The following is a 21,425-nucleotide window of genomic DNA, read 5'->3' on the forward strand; positions in this document are numbered from 1 at the left end:
TTAGGTCATTCATAAAAGAGAACCAGCGTAACTGGGATAAGCATGTCAGTGATGCTGCCTTCGCGCTTCGCAGTGTTGCACACTCGGCAATAAACACATCGCCGTACCACGCCACTTTCGGTATGCCTATGATACAGCATGCTGCATCTTATGAGCTATACCGAAAGTTGGGCGCCCTAAGGGATAATGATTGCGAAGTTGAGGCGGCAAACGACAGGTTGCAACTATTGAGGAATAAAATTATGAAAGAGCTAAAGTTAGCCCACGAAAGGAGCAAAAAGGTTTATGATACGAGAAGTAGGGACGTCAAGTTTCAAATTGGACAAGTGGTGTATCGCCGAAACTTTAAACAAAGCTCGCAACTAGAAAATTATAATGCCAAATTAGCTCCCAGGCAAATTAAATGTGTAGTTTTAAAGGTTATAGGTAATGCTATGTACGAGCTTGGAGACAGTAGCGGGAAAAGGATTGGCATATACCACGCTAAGGACATTTTTGGAAAGTAGATGCTTGTTTTATGTAGTCTTGTTCTAATTGTTGCATGTTTGCTGTGCGTGCCAGAGGTTTTATGTTGTATGTTTCCTTTTTACCTAATTTTTAGTTATATCTGACTTTCTATTTATACTTGACTAATTTACTCATTTATTTACTTTTCGTAATTATTTATTTATTTATTTCCATACTTGACTAATTTACTTATTTATTTACTTTTCGTAATTATTTATTTATTTATTTCCATACTTGACTAATTTACCTATTTAATTATTTTTGCAATTATTTATCGACTTATTTTTTATACTTGACAATATTTGGGGTGATTATTTATTTATTTATTTATTAACTTATTTGTCTAATTATTTCTGTGATATTTTATATAAGTAGGTTATCTCTCCTGTGATATAGTGTAAAATAAGAAGGTAGTAAATTATGTAGAAATAGAAGTAGTCCTGTGATTTAGTCTCAAGATGTGAACAATTACGCCCAAGGAAAAACAACTGATATATAAAGGCCCGGCTAGGAGTCATGGGTCGAGGCCACACGTTGGACGCAACAAATACAAGCAACAGGCTGCCTTATTAATTTCTTTACGCACACGCTCCATGTTGCAGGCACCATCGGCGGGTCCGAGCCTGTAGCGGCAGCGGTTGCCTAAGAGGAAGTGTGGCAGATACATGCATTCATGTATATACGGCGGCCATGATGTTGCTGAGGCATTGGCAACATTGTAGCGGAAGCAGTGGAATTCAGGTAGTGGACTTTGTGGTGGGCATATGACATCATGTAGCGCAGTGTGAGGGTGTGCGTGTGAATAGGTGTCCTCACGAAGTGAAACCCGTTGAGCTAGTATGAGTGGCATGAAGGGCTTATTTGGTTTGATCGCCGTATAAAAGGGGGTAACCGTAACCAACGGGCCATTAAAGTGGTTGCGTTAAAACAGTGCGAAAAGTTGGTGAAAGTGCGCAAATAAAACGTTCGAAGTTTCTAGATACATAACTTATATTAAATAAATCCGCTAATGGTGTTTAGTTTTTTTGATGACCGTCTTGAAGTGCTACACAGGAATAGGAGGTAAGTTAAGTGGTTTTTAAGAAGCATGCATCTAAATGTGTGTACATACATATGTACATATATGCCCCGGCAGGCCTGGAGGCCTGTTGGGATAAACGTTCATATCCCAATCGGTTTAAGCTATTTGAGCTCACTTAAGAGTGATTGTCTTGGACCGCCTTGGTTGCGAAACGGCATCGATGAGATATGCGAGCATGCGTATATGCATATGTGCATATATGTATGTATATACATATGTGCGTATATACATCTATGCGAATGCTCACATAATGTTTTCAAACATCGACTAAACTCTGTTTGTCTTTTATAGGCCGCCAGAGGAAATAGGGCAAAAGGACCTCCATCCAGTTGGGACCTGAGAAGGATCACATCCAAACGGAGAAGCTACCTACATCACAATCACGTCCGTCCGACAGTAGCGACCAACTTCACAGTCGGCTGTGACGTGAAGCAGCGTACAGCTGATCCATCATACGTCCCAAAATAGTAGGTTGATGACCACCTAACCTCGCTGGAAAGTATAGCTGAATATACCCGCGGGTACCGTCAGCAATAGCAGAGAGTGCTGGAAGACGAATTTGCTGCAAAATATACCAAAAACTACGTGGGAGCATCGGGACAACATTTAACAGCACGAACGCGAGCGGCGGTCACAAAATTACACGCAGCGGCATGATAAACCCTCTCTTTGCTTTGTAGGCCATTCGCCTAAATTTTTAGTACTTTTCCTTAGTTTTTGTACATACGAGTTACTGAATTCCTTTATTTTATTATCTACATAGGTATATACATATATGTTTTAAGGATTAGTTACTGAATTTGCTAAATTTTGCTATTTTTAATTTTGTGGTAATTCCTAAGCTTGCGATTTCGAAGTTTCCTAGGCATTTCATTTTATTTATATAGTTTTTAGTACTTACTTCCACACCGCCAGTTTCCAGGTTATTATTCCTTCTGCCTTTTGAATTTGGTTTTGAGTTAGGTTACGTGATATCATTTTTTTATTCACCGCATGAATTTAGAGGTGATTTATATATATATGTATATATTTCGATATTTTGCTTTCTTTTTATTATTATAATAACGGCCCTTTTTTATTTTTTTTAGGCCAAGACCTTTTAAACATACATACAAAGCCCACATAGAAATTTTGTTTTGCAGTTAGGCATTTCTTTCTGCGTAATTCCTTTTTTTTGCTTGAAATATGAATTTTCACTAGTACCCGCATTAGTACACGCACTTTCTAATTTTTTTTTTTTTTTTTTGGATTTTATTCTTAATTTAGCTTGTTTTTTTTAGTTCACTTTAATTGAATTGTTTAATACCTACTACACGCGTTGCTCCTGTCTAGTATAGTAAGACTGAAGGCGACCGGCTCGATGCCCGCGATCACATGCGAATGATAGATAGGAAAGTGAATAGGGCTATAGCACCGCTACCGTGGTAGTGTGTACTTGTGTATATATGTATGATGCATGTTTTCATATATGTTAGGGTATCAAAAATGCAGCTCTGGTTCACGTTCTTTGACGTTTCTCCGAGTGGTGAATTTATAGTTGCGATCCCGTACGAGTCCGGACTAGTCAGAATCAGTCAGAATTAGTCAGAATTTACGGGAAATCGATCCCGTACTCAGTTCTCTGACTATTGAGAGGATAAAAAAGAGAGTAAATACGGTTCTCTCCTGTCAGAAGTTACCAGTTTTAGTCCGAGAATTTTTTGCTGGTAAATTCTGGTAAATGTGTCAAACGATCAGCTGTAGTGTGTTTGGCAACCAAATTGTAAACAAAAGAAAAGTGCACTCTGCTAATTCATGTTGAAAAGTATTTAATTACTTGTTTAAGTGGATTCTAATGAATTTGAAAGTATTTTTGGTTACTTACATGTGTGAGCTTAGTGTGTTTACATACAAAATAAACAAAAATTTACAACCAAAATTTGGAGGTTATGTTGAAGTTGACAGAAGTTACCATTTCTTACTAGAAAGCGATCCCGTACTTTTCACTGTTACTTTCTCGCTCTGAGCGAATTTTTATTTTTTGACAGTTTTACTAGTCCGAGTCCGAGGAATACGGGATTGAACCTTATATTTTTCTTAGAGATTGCGAGAAGAGCAGGTCATTTTGTAAACAAATACTTTTCATATAATTTTAATAGATAATTGCCATTTATTTTCTAATACTCAGATATCCCGCTTGCAGCCAGAGGCAATGGCATGTGAGGCTCACTAAAATCTACTCATCTCGTTGGAGCAGCTCCGGGTAATTGACCATTGAATGTGCTGGATGAACTTATGTCTACGATAAACAATGGGGTCTTCAATCAAACGCATGTAGTGAATTTATACGGTAGCAGTTCATATCAATTACTATGTGTATTTCCGTAAAATGGTTTATATTAAGTATTTTTGAGGAGCTCCGGGTAATGGCCGCTCAAACTTGGTTGCGCCCTGAACTGCTTGTACAGGTCAGTGAAAGATTCACAATGAGGATTTTGTGTGAGTTATAAGATATTACTTTTCAACATGTGTTCCAAGGATTGGAAGTAAGGTGAAGTGTTCGAATGAATTGGGGAAGTCGTTGTATACTTGGGTTGGTCAAAATATCTGCGCTATGGGTTCTAGCATAGAGATTTGCTCAAGCAACACGAGACCGCTACACCCACGGCGAAGTAGCATTGGGTGCATTCCAAAACGTCAAAATACAAAGCATCAGTCCCTTTTATTTCGAAGCCGCAGTTAAAGAAAAAATCTAACTTGCGCAAACTATCTAACCGTTGGCACTACAATCTGCTGAGGTTTGGAAATAAGAGAGACTGATGCTTTGTATTTGGACAATTTGGTATGCACCCATTTATTTAGATTTTGATGCAGATATTTTTACGCGCGTGTGTGTGTATTAAGAACTAAAAAGTAAAAGGTTTGGGAAATGCGCGATATCGTTAATTTACTGTAATATTGTGATAATCCAAAAATTTATTTAAATGTGCAGAAATTAAAGCTACCTCTTCCTTTATGTAAAAAGTTTCATAGCTGTATCGATTACCAGCATCTCAGTAGAACAAAATAGGTATTAATTTTTACAAAGGGAGTAATAAAGTAGCTTAAGTTACTTTAAGTTTGACTTCGAATCAAAAAATAATAAGTTACAATTTAAATTTTTTATATTTTTTATTAATCTTCTATTGAAAGGGCATTTTGAACGGCGCCTATGGCTAGTTAAACATTGAAAACTTGTTTGGGAACCCAATGAAATGTTGCTTTAAATGGAAATAGGCCCTTTCGACTAAGGTTACTTTAATTTAACGGCACAGATATTTAAATTCTGAACTTTAAAGCCGTAAAGCTGTATTGAAGTAAATCAGAGAATTTTATTACATTCAATGCAATAGGCCTGTTGTGACAATTTTGAAATTGTACAGATATGGAATGATATTCTTTAAGAGATGGCTTTGGTTCTCGGAGATTATTTTATATTCTATTAAAAACCCCATATCCAAAAACATGTCAAATAGGGCCTTTTGCATTCATTATGACAATAGGACAGTTCATCTAAAGGCGTAAACGCATCGTAAACGTACTTTATTTTGAATGAAAAACCGGTTTATTTTCGAGGATTACGCTGTTGCGAGGCATTAAGCCGATTAGATGAATACTCTAATATGTATGTACATAAGTATCCATAATGAAACAAACTTTAAAACTAAACTTTGTGTGTATTTATTTAGCGATATTGTATTTGCCCCACCACCCATGAGGTATGCAATCAGGCGCGTTACCGATTTTTTTTAGGTGTTCGGTTCCCCCAGAGGTATATTTTCACCTATATAACTTAAACTAATAATACAACAAAAATTAAAATAATTCATGTTTTTTTTTTTAATTATATACTTTAACTCAAAATTATAAAAAACAACAAAAAGCAAACCGATACATTTAACTCAAAATTATAAAAATTAACATAAAAAGCAAAACTATTCATATAAAACAAAAAATATTGCACAGCAAAAATTAAATATATAACTTAAATTTAAATTAAAAATTAAAATAATTCATGTTGTTTTTAATTATGTACATTAACTCAAAATTTTAAAAATAACATAAAAAGCAAACCAATTCATGCAAAACAAAAAATATTGCACAGCAAAAATTAAAATTATGTTTTCAAAAGTAGTGTTTATGTACATATGGTCTTATAGAATAAGTTTTTGAAAGCACCCACAGTAGAGACCCTAGAAGCTTTGAACTAATATAAAAAAGGGGTCTTGAAAAATTACCCGAAACTGTATTCCGAAAATAGCAAAATTATCTGAATAAAGAACGATGTTTCGGGGGCAATAAGCTTATCAAATAAAACACCTCTTTGAGGTAAAATTTTCGAGTGACGAAAGCTAAACTAGAAACACAAAATTTATGATATCAATTTTGTGACGAAAATTATACGCATTTTTTAACTGCCTTTGAAACGTGCGGAAAATCTTTTTTTATTCAAACGAATCGTTGCAAAATTTCTGTTTTTTAATTTGTGCTTCTAGCAGTAGACGGATTTTCGCAACGTTCCGAATAAAAAAAAAAAAGATTTTCCGTACGTTTCAAAGGCAGTTAAAAAATGCGTATAATTTTCGTAACGAAATTGATATCATAAATTTTGTGTTTCTAGTTCAGCTTTCGTCACTCGAAAATTTTACCTCAAAGAGGTGTTTTATTTGATATCAATTATTTTGGGGTAGCAAATTTAAAATCGACGAAAATACAAACAATAAACTAAATGTTTTATTTTTATCAAATAAATTGCTAAAAATATTCTCTAAATCTAAATTATGTATTCAAATCGATGTGTCCATTGAAACACATAATTTTTCGTATACGGAATAAAGCAAAAAAGAATGATCATATCCTCTGTATTCGAAAAAATTAAAATTAAAAGCAAACTATGAGAAATGATAAAAACTCAACAACTTGGTACCAACTTTGGATAATAAACAACTGTACTCGTGCGATTGTCTCGTAGTATATTTTTGTTAAGATTTCTACCGGGTGTGTGGCGCACACATGGGCTTTTTTTAAGAAGTTTTACTTAAACTATTATTAAACTAATGCTTTTTTCTCAAGTAGTTTTGCTCAGTGGCAATTTATACATATGTATGTAAGTAGTAGCGGCACATTGGGTGAACTAAATGCATTCATACATATATATTTATGTACAACTGTAGCTAATATTGTACGTGTAGGTTAAGTGCGGGTGATAAACACAAGTAGCATAGTTAAATACTGTGTACATAACTACAATTAAAACGTTGAAAATGTTACAATTTCGGCATATGACTGAAAAACGAACTCTAAAATACACACAAATTGTGGTTTCCAACACATGTACCAAGTGATTAGCACAGCTGCATCCTTCAACTTGTCAACTCGCGGGAAGTTCCCCTATTTGCAGAGAATTTCGGTTTAAGTGGCAATCGGGGAATGGGCAATTTTTTTCGGGGAATTGGGTATGTTATTTTTATATCTTAAAGTAACGAAATTAGGCGGATTTGTTAATTTTTAACCATTTGACCCCTTTTGGAGTGACAATTTGAATATCAATATCTCCACAACAAGAGTTTTCCCAGATAGAAGCTATATACCATATGGAAACTAAGGTTTTGCGCTAGACTTGTGGAAACTTAGAATAAAATCGACTGACCAGTTTTTGAGAAAATGCCCGAAATCTCTATTTTCAGCAGCCCGATTTTTAGTTTTCAGGCGATAACGTTATGGCGTATTTATATTTTATAAACACAAAAGATAGCGTTACATAGCTTGTTTGAAGACCCTTCTAATGATATCCACATCAATGACATGGACTGAGTACTGCGGCCTCAGTGGTAGTTAAAAAAATTGCCTTTTTTCGAATTTCAGGCAGCAGCCTCGCCCACAAAGGCATACGAATCAAAACATCCTGGAACAAAACCTTCTTGGTTTTTTTTTGTACTTTAATTCCTGAAAGTTTGAAAAAAATTAAATGATGGTACGTACAGTCGCCACATACATACCAAAGCATCTAGTAGTGGAGACACGAACCAAAACACATATACCTCTATATCTTTCCAACTAGTGGCCGGAACTTAATATGTAAGGTATCGTTTGAGAGGTATTGGCCTATAGAATAACACTAAATATGTTGGGTGTGCCCATATGCCCCCTTAAACCGGCAAAAGCAATAAAACGTTTTTTGTTTCGCAACACTTTAGCCAAATTTTTAAGAATCCGGTTAATCGTGTACGAAGCTTGAATATATTTTCTGGACACACTCTGCAAGACCTTTGCAACGATATATCAAACATGTCGATTGGACGTCTGGATAAAATCTTCCAAATCTCGTGTATATATAAGCGAGTCATTTCAGCAAACTACTGTGGCTGCTTTCGTCACTCGCGTGCACTGCCGTTCGCTGCGATTTACTGACCCGTATTAAATGCGAAATAAAGTACGATAAAATAGTTCGTAGGCTTTTCCAATTTTATTTAATAATAACTAAAACCATGTACAAGCGATTTGTATTAGCTGCTTACAACTACATGCTAGCGCTCTATACAATATTAAAAAACGAGTAGTATGAATGCGCGAAATACCAACAACGATATGCAGGAGTTTCACTAAAAATGCTTCAAATGCATATGCTAGCGCTTGCGAAGATGACCGAAATGCAAGTAAGACAATTCTTAGGTGTACAAATTAACCAGCCTACAAAATTTCTTCTGGCTCAACTAGTACAATGGCTTACGGTATAGAGATCGGATGATTTAGTGGTACATATTCCAATATAATGCAGTTATGCTAATGTATTTATGTACAAGTATGATAACAGCGCATTATCAAAGTCGCTCAAAAACACTAAACCGGTTCTTAGCATTAGGCAGTAGCGGGAGTACAGATTGATAGCAAGCAAACGTTTACCGCAGAACTCCACAGGCGAACACCGATGGCCTACCAACTGTCATTTTTACGAGCAATGTGATTGCAAGTTTTTGTGTGTGGGCACTTTTATGTCTTGAAATAAGCATTTGCCGCATGACGCCACCAGACAACATTCTCTCAATTTCGGTGTTTACATTTAAATCTTTAAAAAACTTGCTGAATAATTTCTTAAAACGTAATCATAAATAATCCAATAGGGAGCAGATTTTTATTTTGATTTAATATCAAAATTTCATCGATGTTATCACCAGCCCGCTTTCTTTCAAATGAAAATATGGCTGTCAAACTATCGAATTGCCTGCAATAGATGTCAAGCAATAAGCGCTACTTATATATATATTATAGGCAAACTTTCAAATAAAGCAGAAAAAGAAAAAAAAAAGAATAATAATAAAATGACACTAGTTCACTTCTAAAACTACTTTTTAATATCCAAGTAATGGGAATTATTGCAAATGGTGTTATTGCTCTGCTTGTACCGAGTATACGTTCAAATTTAGAAGTCTGAGAGTAGGTAAAATTTTACATATTTTTACATCGCTATTGCATACCACATGTTCCTTCGTATCATGATTCAATAATACAAGGTTCGATAAACTGACAGTTGTCTCTCTCGCACCGCACAGTGTAGCTTTGGTGTGAAATAAAAGTATAAGCTTTTGTGCAATATGTTTATTTGTATATGCATATGAAGCATATTTAACTGATGAAAACATAAGCATTGGATGTTTACATCAGTCTCATAGTAGTCTTATTTTAAGTTTGAGTAATTTTGCAGTTTTTATACGGCTAAATAGCATATAAATTACGTAATTCACGTAGATATATCAATATTACGTTCAACATTTCGTTCAAAATGCCAGATTTCCTGCAAATACATTTGAACTTACGAAAGGAATTTCACTACTAATTGCCTACATTGCGTACTTTTCTACAATCATTTTCGAAACAAGGGATTGCATTCTTGCCCTTTCTCTGTCCTCCGTAAATGCAACCTTTTGTAAGGGAGTGTCAAACCGCAGCTGTCAATAATTATCTAACCTTGTATTATTGAATCATGCCTTCGTATTCGTAAACGAAATCCACAGCTCGGATATGGTGATGATAATGTAGAAATTTTAACTGAAGATAAAACTCAAACCAATAGGGCTGTTCAGTATCTTGTGCATTTGCTCTTGCATTTCCATATTCGTTTCATTTGTAAATTCACAACAATAAAATGCTCACTGTTGCCATGACAGCAAGCATAAAATTTGCTAATGCCATTCCGATTGCAAATCCAAGGCCATTTTCACAACACCCTGAATAGCCCTAGTATTCTCTGTGTTATATATATACTGCGATCATGAACGGCAACTTTTGTTTGTTTCATGCCATGGCGGAATTATACCAGGTGAAGTAATTAGAACGAGAAGAAAGATTTTGGCACTGCCTTGTTTGAAAAATTGCCTTTAAAATTTGACTGTAAGACAGCGGAATGACAGAAGATACAGCGAGAAAGCTGTTTTATTACTTCACTTGTTTATTGCGCCATGGTTCCATGCAAACATTTCAAGGTTTTCCAGTAATGTTTTCAACATATTAAAAAGCATGCGATATGTTTTTTATCCCATGAACGAACTGTGAGTGTGTCTAGTGCGGACGTGTAATTTTTCGCTCCTCAGTTAAAATCAAAATATCGTTGTTTTTTAACATAGTCAAGTGAAATTACGGTTTCGCATACAAAACATCTGCTTTAAGTTGATCTACCTACGACGTTATAACTATATACGTGCGGAAAATATTAAAATATTTATTTAATTTGATTTATTGGCTGATTCGTTTGTTTGTCAACAAATTTTGCTGTAAGTGATGTCCCCTGCCCCCAGGTGCTCTTAAACGTCGCACCAGCAAAGGTTCTCCGTTGGCAAAAACGCCGAAATTGGACGAGAGTGCGATTTTAGCAACAGTTCTCACGACTTTGCATGACCTGGAGGAGAAAACACAGCAACAATCTGATAAGCTGCAATCTCTATTTGATAGCTTGTCTGAAAAAATAACGGCGCTCGAGAACACATTAGCGAAGAGAATTGATGAAGAAGTTGCTGCCCTAGTAAACAAAACAAGCGAGTCGGAGCAGCGTACAGTTGTGCTAGAAAATGAATTGGGCGAATTCAAGAGCAAAGTGGAGCAATTGCAAAACCAGCTAAAGAGAGCATAGGCAGAGAAAACGATTTCGGAGCTTGCTGCTGACGCTGTCATCTTTGGTGTACCGCATGTGGAAGGGGAAAATCTTAGGAGCATATTTAATCAAATTTGCATCTCTATTGATTTCCTCGCTCCGCAGANTAAAATATAGCCCCCTAAAGGTCTACACTACGTTGCTTATGCATTTTACAGACTTTTCGTTCATTTTCTGACAGTCAGTTACGGCAGCTTATTCATATTATAGTTAGCCCTTTAGAGCCGCGCGACCAGATAATAAAGAAAATAAAGAGAGTAGAGCGAATTACGCGGTAATCATAAAATTTCACAGCCCGTATGATCGCAACCGAACGCTGCGTGCTTTTGGCGAGTATCGTAAGCGGACTAATTCTGCAATAACTCTGTCTGTAGTTGGTCTTGAAGGCCAATTCAGAATATTTGAGAATCTGTCGCTGTCGAATAAGAAAATATTGCAAGAGGCGATAAAACTGAGAANCGAATAGGAAAATATTGCAAGAGGCGATAAAACTGAGAAGGGCTGGGAAACTGAAATCTGCATTTACGCTGAGAGGTGAAGTTTATGTAAGAGCAGGTAAAGACTCTCCTCCAGTGAAGATCTCTGCGCTTGATGCACTGCGATGTTTTTAAAGCATATGTATTTACATGCATATTCACAAATGCTTAATTACTTGTTGAAGAAGTTTAAAGCTTTCGTCTCCTTTTTGTTTTATCTATATTTATTTTACTTTACACTGCACTCAAAATATATTGTGAGGATGGTCAGTTTAAGTGTACTTTGTTTAGTTATTAAGAGTTCTTATTTTCGTCCAATAGTTGTTTAGGTTTATATGCTTAATTATGTCATTTAGCATTGGAGCGCGCGGTGTTGTTGATAACAGTCTGGCTATGATTAATGTTTTATGTCAGCAGCATAATGGTTTCAACATAGTGCATTTTAATTCTAGAAGCTTGAACAATGAGAAAATGGATTATATCAGGTTTGTGTTTGAGTCTTCTGCTGTTGATGTAATTTGTGTGACTGAAACCTGGTTTTCATATGAATTGGATGATTCTCTCTTTAACACCAATAACTACAGGCTCATCCGAAATGATAGGACACGTAAAAAAGGTGGCGGTGTGGCAATTTTTTGCAAAAATAATATCAATATAAACCCAATATTAATGTCTGAAGGCCCTGGTGTTGAGTACTTATTTGTCGAAGTGTATGATAAGCCTTCCAAAATATTAGTGTCATGTGTGTACAATCCTCATAAATTCATAAGTCTTGATTCTTTATTTTCGTCGCTGTCGTCGTACATTGTAGATTATGATTATTTAGTTGTCTGTGGTGATCTTACTGTTAATCTTCTTGTTCGTGATACGTGCAGTGGCAAATTGTTGGATAGTGTTGCCGGAGCTGGCCTCTCTGTTGTTAATATGTATGTACCTACAAGATATGCCAAAAATTGCAGTCCTAGTTTACTGACAGTGCAATTGTGCTAAAATTTGTACAGATATCGTTTTTATCAGATCATGACCTTATTTTTTGCACATTGGACCTTAAATTTGACCGCTCGAGTGAAGGAAGCGCATACACCTTTAGAGATTACCGCTCGCTTGACAGCAATGCTCTATTTTCTGATCTGTCCTGTGTTAATTGGTGTGAATCAACCGTAAATGAGAAGCTAGATTTTCTTAATAATAAAATTTCTTATGCTTTCAGTAAACATATTCCTGTTCGTATTCATAAAGTTAAATCCACATCATGCCCATGGTACAACAATAAGGTTGGGGCTGTAATTAAAGCGCGTAATAAAGCATACAGCCATTGAAGGAGGAACAGGTGTGATGCGGACTGGGAATCTTATAAGGTAGCAAGGAACCTGGCTACCAGGATTATTAAAATGGAAAAATGTAAATTCTTTTCGTCACGTCTTGATCCTGCGCTTCCACCAAGTGCTTTGTGGCGAAATCTAAAAAGTCTACGCGTATGTGGTAAAGTTGTGCCAGAGTGTACTCTGAGTGCAGATATTCTTAATAATGCCTTTGTTCAAAGTCCTCTATGTAGCTTAAAACCTGTTAATGTTGTGCCGTGTGTCTCTTCTTGTTATTCGGGTAGTAAATTTGAGTTCTCGGCTGTGTCAGAGTATGATATAATACGATGTATTTCTAGAATTGGGACCAATGCAACTGGATCAGACGGAATTCCTATCAAGTTTATTCAAATCATTTTGCCATTTATAATAAGTACCATTATGCATGTAATTAATCATTCCATAACGACTTCTTGTTTTCCTCAAGCGTTGAAAGTAGCCATTGTTAGACATCATCCCACAAGTAAAGTACCAAGCTCTCCGGGGGATTTTAGACCCATAAGTATTTTGCCAGCTCTGTCTAAAGTATTTGGAAGCTTGTTAGCGGAGCAAGTCAGTGCACATGTGCTTAAATATAATTTACTTTCACCGTTTCAGTCAGGATTTAGAGCTAAGCACAGCTGCTCAACCGCATTATTGAAAATACTAGATGACATACGCATACCTTTTGACAAAAGTCAACTAACCCTGCTCTGTCTGCTTGACTTTTCGAAAGCATTCGACTCAGTTGATCACACATTGCTAAGTTGAAAACTCCAACAATATTTCGGATTTGGTGATAGGGCGCGAAAGATTATGGAAAGTTACTTGACAGACAGAACCCAGTATGTTTGCACGGGACAAGGAGTTTCTCAGCCAAGAAGAATAACCAGTGGTGTTCCCCAAGGCTCAATACTAGGTCCTTTATTATTTAGTCTCTTTGTTAATGATATATTCCATGCATGTAAATTTGTAAGTATGCATGCATATGCTGATGATATCCAGCTGTATTTGTCGAGTAGGTTTACTGATACAAGTGATCTGTGTTTTAAAATAAATAGCGACTTATCATGTTTGTTGCACTGGGCGAATAACAATGGCCTCTGCCTCAATGCTGCAAAGTCGTGCGTGTTGCCCATCGCGAAGAAAAATGTTTCGTGCTTTAAAATTCCTGCAATATGCATTGGGAACACTCCAATAAAGTCTGTGAGTAAAATCACTAATCTTGGCTTTGTAATTAACTCCAGCCTTACTGATATCGACCACATTAACTCTGCTGTGGGTAGAGTATATAGTTAGTACTCTGCGTAACCTAAAACAGTATGTGCACTATACTTCAAATTAGAAGAAAACTTGCCATCCAACTCATACTGCCACTTATAATCTACTCAGAGTTAGTTTACAACAAACTTGATTCTAGATCTGCTCATAAAATTGAAATTGCTTTTAATCATGTCACACGTTATGTTTATGGCTTGCGCAGGTTTGACCATATATCTACTTGGAGGTCTCGTCTTTTAGGCTTTAATATTCTTGATTATCAGAAGGCTAGAAGTTGCAATTTCCTTTTCCGTCTGATGTCAGTAAAAACACCGTCATATTTGTATGAAAAGCTTGTATTTAGTAAATCTGTCCGTTCTTGTACCTTAACTGTACCCAGTTTTAATTATGTAACCTCCACAAGACTGTTTTTTGTCAACACCGTTCGTATCTGGAATTCTATTCCGGCTACTATTAGGAACACTCTTAACCAAAACAACTATAGGCGACTTCTTTATAGTTACTTCTCTGATAATAAAACTTAAATTTGGCATATAATTATTATTATAATTTCTTTACTTTTTTAACTGACTATCTATAATAAATGTAAGCTACTTCTCCATTAACTTTGTAACGTTACTATTTATTTATTTATTTACTTATTTTTCCCTCTATACTTTTAATTTATGTATACATACTTGTAATGAGGGAATTATATAGACGTTATTGTGTTCGTATGTCCTTTGTAATAATTATTGTTTGTTGTACTATAAAAGATAAGATATCTTATTGTACTAATTATAATCATTGAAATGAATAAAATTAAATTAAATTTCCAATTTGCCAAGCAGTTATTAAAGACGAGGCTTTTCCTATAGTTGGTTAGACTTTTCATAAGTAAAAATAATTTGTGAATATTACTTCCTTCAGATGAATTAGTTTTTTTTCTTCTATCAATAAACTGTTTTTGTTACAAATAGTATAAATAAGCAGTGTGAAATTAGACAAAATTTGTTATATTTCCAACCTTTGTTGGAGGAGTCACGAGCAGTTGGGGAAATTTATTAAAGCTCTGAGTTGAGCACGCTTCGTATGAGATGATTTGGGAGCAATTCATCGCTGGTCGCCTCGTTGCAACTCGGAAGCGCAAGAAATATTGTGATCAGTGTTGCCACTGCCTTAGGCTTTATAGTATCCATAACAGATTGAAAATTGTATCCAAATGTATCCACCGAAAAAAGCGGACATTTTAACACAGTACATCTATGGAAGAGAAACTCGGCCCCTTAACAAACTTATTAACATGTAGTCAGTATTTTCCCATACATAGACACGGATTTAGGAAACAAAGGCCCGTAGTTATAGTCAAAATTAAGTCGACTCTAAAGTTAATTGCAGCTTTTTGACATAATTTTCAATGGGATACCTGTCAAAAAAGCTGGAACTAACTGTAGCGTTGACTTAATTTTGACTATAACTACGGGCTTTTTGTTCCCAGATCTGTTTCTTAGAATGGAAAAATATCGACTAAAACTACGGGCCACTCTTTCCGCATGTTCAATGTTTGTTACTGCGATTAGATTCCCACAAATAATACATGCAAAAAATGTTGCCCAGTCTATCCAAATAATACTAATTTAAACTAAGTAATTTTGACCTGTTACATTTAGTTCAGTAAATTGTTATTTCTTGCTATTATGGTTACAATGTTTTTCAATCAAACTGGTGGATTGGAGCTATCTATGAAATTAAAAAATTTATATTTCCGGCTTGTTTGAATTCTCGCTTAACGACATATAACTTGAAATTTAGAAGTTATAAGTTATTTTTGATACGGTCAAGTTATTGTTGAAAATTAGTCATCGGCATGGTTGTCAATTTCCTTTGAATGCTAAGAGAAGGGTTGCTCAGGATGTAAAAGTAAATTTTTTCGCATTACAGTTAACTACTACAGGTCGGAAAACTTTTTAAAATTTTCAAACTACTTGGTGTTATTAAATGCACGTTTATGTAGCTAAAAAATTAATTTTTGAAAGTGACAAGAATAAAGGAAAATTTCTTGCTTGGAGGATGAGCAGCCAACTGTTGAAAACGTTATTTCTAATAGCTCGTACATAAATAAATAAAAAATTCCTTCAACTTACGAATACTTATGGGAAAAGATATCCAAATTTACACTGAGGAAAAAAACGAAGTATCTCTCAAAATTCAAGGCGAAAATGTATCCAATTGGATACATATGTATCAAAACGGCAATACTGATTGTGATTATGATGCTCGCATCTACGCGGTGGTGCCGGCGTGGGACGAAGAGGCGGATATTTTGGAATATCTTTGTGGGGTCGCTCATAGTGTTTCTCCGTAACCAATTGTTCAACCATTTGATCAATTTTGAGATTGATTTTTTGTTATTTAATGGGTCGATTACGGATAGCAACGCAACCATGGTTCGGTTGCCAGCTGGAAACGCAACTGGAAAGAAAATTTGTATTACGAATGGCAAATATCGTCAGTTACTGTAGAGTACAGAAATACAGCAATAAAGTTAAGTTCAACACAATTCTTTATTCAAGAGGAAGAGAAGTACATGAACGCGGCCTCAATCAGGCGACATTTAAAGGATAATCCTCTAGAGCTTCCGCGTGCACTGTAAGCAAAAGTTAATGCTTTCAATGTTTTTCTTTTATTATCGTTTTGTATTCAATTTCAAAACATATTGAGGACTTCCAAATGAAGCTGTAGTATAATTGCTTAAAAACAGATGACCCACTTCGTTCAACTTAGATACCTCCTCTCATAAAAGCTTGCGCACCTCTTCGATTTTCAATATGGAAAACTTGGTGTGTCGGTACTTTTAAAAGAGGTGCTTCAGTTGATAAAGGAAAAAATTTGCAATCAGTGTTCGCGTTTCTTTCGCCAAAAGGGCATACTCCAAGGGAACTAAAATTTCAAGTTATTGTTTTGTTATTTTCACCATATTCATATTTCAAAATATTTCAGGCCTTCGGACTAAATGTTCGACTGTCTATTTGCGTAGTTCTTCCCTAGAGATTGAAATTTTTGTTTTTGTGGAATCTTGGCTGAATGATGAATTTTTCGATTGTGAAATTTTTGATACTAATCTTTATGATGTTTTTCGTAAAGACCGTGACTCGTGTCAAAACCGGATGTTCCTGAGGTGGTGGTGTTCTCATTGCTGTTCGGAGAAAATTTCGAGCATCATTGGTAACACTCACCAATTCATTGATCAGCTTTGCGTTCGTGTTCATGGCTCGTCTGGAATCATTTATGTGTGTGCCTCGTATATTCCGCCAAATAGTGCCGACTATTTATATTTTGCACATGCCGACAACATTGTGTCATTAGCAGCAAACATCACTGGTGACAGTCATCTTTGTGTCCTCGGTGATTTTAATTTGTGTCATTTGAATTGGTCCCCACTTAAAAACTCGACTGCATTTATGGCCACTAACGCCAATTCTTCAGCCGAGATTCACGTCATTGATTGTTTTTAAGCATTAATTTACTTCAAATTAATGGATTTTATAATAGCCTTAACAGAATCTTAGATTTAGTGTTTATTTCCAATAATGTTCACTACACATTGTCTGAATGTATCACACCCATCTCTCCAACAGATAAACATCATATTCCGCTCTAGAATTGGAGTTTTATGAGTTTTCTGAGGTTTCCGATGATTCCAACACGAAATTTCAACGCGAAATTTTGTCAACAATTGATTGGTGTGATGCTTTCAATGAAAATGATGTTACTTCTTGTTTCCATTACTTTAAAACTAAGGTATCTGAGTTATCCTTGAAGCATGTTCCTATTTTTGAAAAGAAAGTATATAAGACTCCTTGGCATACCAAACGGCTAAGGCATCTAAAGAATTTGAAAAACAAATTTTGCAAATTGTATAAAAGGACTGGTGACCCAGAGCATTATTCCAAATTTCAGTGCTATTTAAAGGAGTTTAACTGTTTGAATACGTTCTTATATAGAAATTATATTTTGAATTTTGAAAACAATATTATTTAGAACTCGAAGGCTTTTTGGCAATTCATTAAATCAAAAAAGTCTTGTTCGTCAGTTCCAAATAATGTTTTCTTCAATGGTTAAAGCGGAAATTCTGCCGTAGATTCTGCCAACCTATTTGCCGATTTTTTTTTGCTCTAATTTTGATAACGACTTAAACTTGGATCCTAGTTTTCCTTCTAGGAGTGACTCTTCACTTAATTTTGGATCTCTCTGTCTATCTCTGACTGACGTCATCAATGGTATTAAGAAGCTCAAGCCTATTCTAAAACTGACTCAGATGGCCTTTCGGCTGTCTTACTGAAAAACTGTTTATGTCTTGCAGAGCCTCTTGCAGTTATTTTTAACAAATCATTGCCCTCTGGTATCTTTGTGGATGACTGGAAATTTAATAAAAGTGGAAACAAAAATGATGTTCGCAATTATCGGCCTATTTCGAAGCTCTCGTCTGTCTCCAAACAGTTTGAGATAATAGTGAATGAAAAGCTGTATTTTGTGGTCAAAAGCCTTATTTCCACAAATCAGCACGGTTTCGCTCCAAGCCGCTCCACAGTCACCAATTTGTCCATTTTCAGTGAATACTGCATTTCAGCGTTCCATAACAGATCTCAAGTGGATACAATTTACACTGATTTCTCTAAGGCGTTCGACAAAGTATCCCACCGAATACTCCTGTCGAAGCTTGGGTCAATGGATCTTCACTCCACGTTTTTGTCGTGGATCAAGTCTTATTTGTCTAACAGGCATTGCGGTGTTGTCATTGATAATGCCACATCTCGTCCATTTACTGCGTCCTCTGGTGTCGCCCAGGGCAGCATTCTAGGGCCCCTCTTTTTTATTCTCTTTGTAAATGATATTGGATCATGCTTTTCCTTTGCTGAATACTTAAAATATTCGCGGTCATCAACACCGATCTGGACTCTGAAAGGTTGCAATCACACCTTCACAATGTTTACAATTGGAGCTGCTTAAATCGTCTGTCGATAAACATAAACAAATGCTTCCACGTAACTTTTGCTAAATCGGTTACTACTTTACATACTTCGTAAAGTATTGCTGGCTCTACCCCGAAATTTGTTAATGAAATTAAAGATTTTGGCGTCATTTTCGATTGTAAGTTAAATTTCATTAGTCACGTCAACCATGTAATAACACGGTCATACCCGAAGCTAANAAACACAAGCTCGAAAATTTGGTTTCGCAAAAACTCCAAATTCTCAGTTGGCACGATCTCTGAGAACAAAATCATAGAGCTGTTAATAGTTTTAAAATATTTTAAATATTTGTTTTTGTTATTTTATGGCCTTATAACAATTATATTCAACAATTTCTGTTGAGCTTGAGACCGCTTTTAATGAAATGCTTATTGTGGAAAAGCAACAATAATTTGAAACAAGTAAGNGAGGCCCCACCAAATAGGTCTCTCTAATCGGCTTGAGAAAGTTCGAAAAGTTTTCGTTCGTTTTTCTCTCCGATCTCTAAACTTTTCTGAGCCATTACACTCGTATAAATCTCGATGTTTATTTAGAGCGTTCCAGCATGTCTACGATTTGCAGGTTTTGCAGGATTTAGTCCAAAGTGNTTTTGAATACATCTGCATACATCGATAGAGGAGTTACATACTTATATAATCATATAATCATCATATCATATAACAATCAGAGGTATTGAAGATATACCTTATATAGCACTNCAAAAATTCTGTATCTGGGAACACTCTCGTGAGAGTAACTGAGAAACTGTCCCCAGAATGAAGTTGCAAGATTTAGTCCGGAGTTTTTCTTCTGGCAAATTTATGAAAAGTGTCAAACGATATGTAGAGTTGCATTTGTGTANTGAAATATTCGAATATATATGCAATTATTATTAATTATAGTATAATAGTTATTTAGTGATCTTTCAGCCAAATCAGTCTTGTACTAATGACAGGTAAACAAACTAAATGACGTTTTTGCTGGAAAGAGTGCTTTTTGCGTTCCCGAACACTTCGGCATCTGTTCTCCTGTTACTCTCACTAGAGAGAGTAAAATTGTAGTTTGACATTTCCACAGGTTTTAGTCCGAAAAGTACTGGAACAAACTAGTTGAATGACTTAAAAACACTTGAGAGCAGAAGATCCATTCTATCGTGTTCATTTGTGATTAGTATTATTTCTGGGAGNATTGAAGATATACCTTATATAGCACTAATCTAAGTGATTTTCAAGTAAATAATGAAATATTCGAATATATATGCAATTATTATTAATTATAGTATAATAGTTATTTAGTGATCTTTCAGCCAAATCAGTCTTGTACTAATGACAGGTAAACAAACTAANTTCGAATATATATGCAATTGTTATTAATTATATAGATTTTAATAGTTATTTAGTGATCTTTCAGCCAAATCAGTCTTGTACTAATGACAGGTAAACAAACTAAATGACGTTTTTGCTGGAAAGAGTGCTTTTTGCGTTCCCGAACACTTCGGCATCTGTTCTCCTGTTACTCTCACTAGAGAGAGTAAAATTGTAGTTTGACATTTCCACAGGTTTTAGTCCGAAAAGTACTGGAACAAACTAGTTGAATGACTTAAAAACACTTGAGAGCAGAAGATCCATTCTATCGTGTTCATTTGTTATTAGTATTATTTCTGGGACTATTGATTGCCCTTCGCTGCTTAGTAAAATTCAGTTTAATGTACCTTGCAAGAATCTTCGCCATTTTGAGTCTTTAAAAATTGGTTTCTCGAGAACTATTTATAGAGTGAATGCGCCTATTATATAAATTTATTTTTCAATTCTTCAGGTGCTGCTTTTACATGCACGTATGCCATCTTAATCAACCAACTAAGGTCTTATTTTTCTTAGTAATTACTATTGTACATTAGCTTAATATAGTCTGTAAGAATTTGTCAATTCAATGACTTTACATACAAATAAACAAAACAAACAAACAAAAGCAAACTGCATTGCAAAATGTTAATATCGTTCAAATTATTAAAAAGTAAAATATATGACAAACTTTTCAATTCTCGCTCCAAAAACCTTCCCAGCAACCACAGAAATGTAGTTGCAAATTTGGTGTCACACTTTCGATTGGCTTAAAATTTCTTTATGGGTTCTATACATGAAATAGGCTAACACGTGTTCGAGGAATTTTTTTCGCTTCTTTCTTCGGAGATATGGCCTGTCGAAGTTGGAATTTTTTCGTGATTCTGACTAATTATGTACTCCTTAAAATCGTTATAAATATTTCGGGTTCTGCCCATCGTACAGTGAGCGAAATTGGTTTAGCCGCATATTGTTTCATATCGGTTTGAAAGAAAATACAATTATAGAAGTAAATGAGAATACAATTTTTTCAACATCTTTTTATTTAGAATAGAAATAACTTAACTTATTAACATTTCAAATTCATTAAAGAAAAAAATTTAAAAAATTGCACGATTCTGCGCGAAATTTGTTTAGCCTCATCCAATTTGGATGAGAAAAAAAACATTTTAGGTAAAAAATATGTATAATTTGTAGTTTTAATACGTTGTTGAACCTCCATTTTTTTTAATTGTCTGGAAAATTC

General features: G+C 35.3%; 1 long non-coding RNA gene across 1 annotated transcript; it reads right to left on the reverse strand.

Annotated features, from left to right (window-relative positions):
• Positions 1-1,691: 1,691 nt before the first annotated feature.
• LOC108371718 (uncharacterized) lies at positions 1,692-17,477 on the reverse strand. The gene is made up of 3 exons (XR_001848784.1): positions 17,387-17,477; positions 8,665-8,672; positions 1,692-1,702 (listed from the first exon to the last, which is right to left on the reverse strand). It is a non-coding gene; the product is annotated as an uncharacterized LOC108371718 (long non-coding RNA).
• Between the last annotated feature and the right edge of the window lie 3,948 nt (positions 17,478-21,425).

The sequence above is a fragment of the Rhagoletis zephyria genome, unplaced genomic scaffold (assembly GCF_001687245.7).
Source record: "Rhagoletis zephyria isolate East Lansing unplaced genomic scaffold, Rhagoletis_zephyria_1.1 Rzeph_scaffold_05172, whole genome shotgun sequence".
NCBI lineage: Eukaryota > Metazoa > Arthropoda > Insecta > Diptera > Tephritidae > Rhagoletis > Rhagoletis zephyria.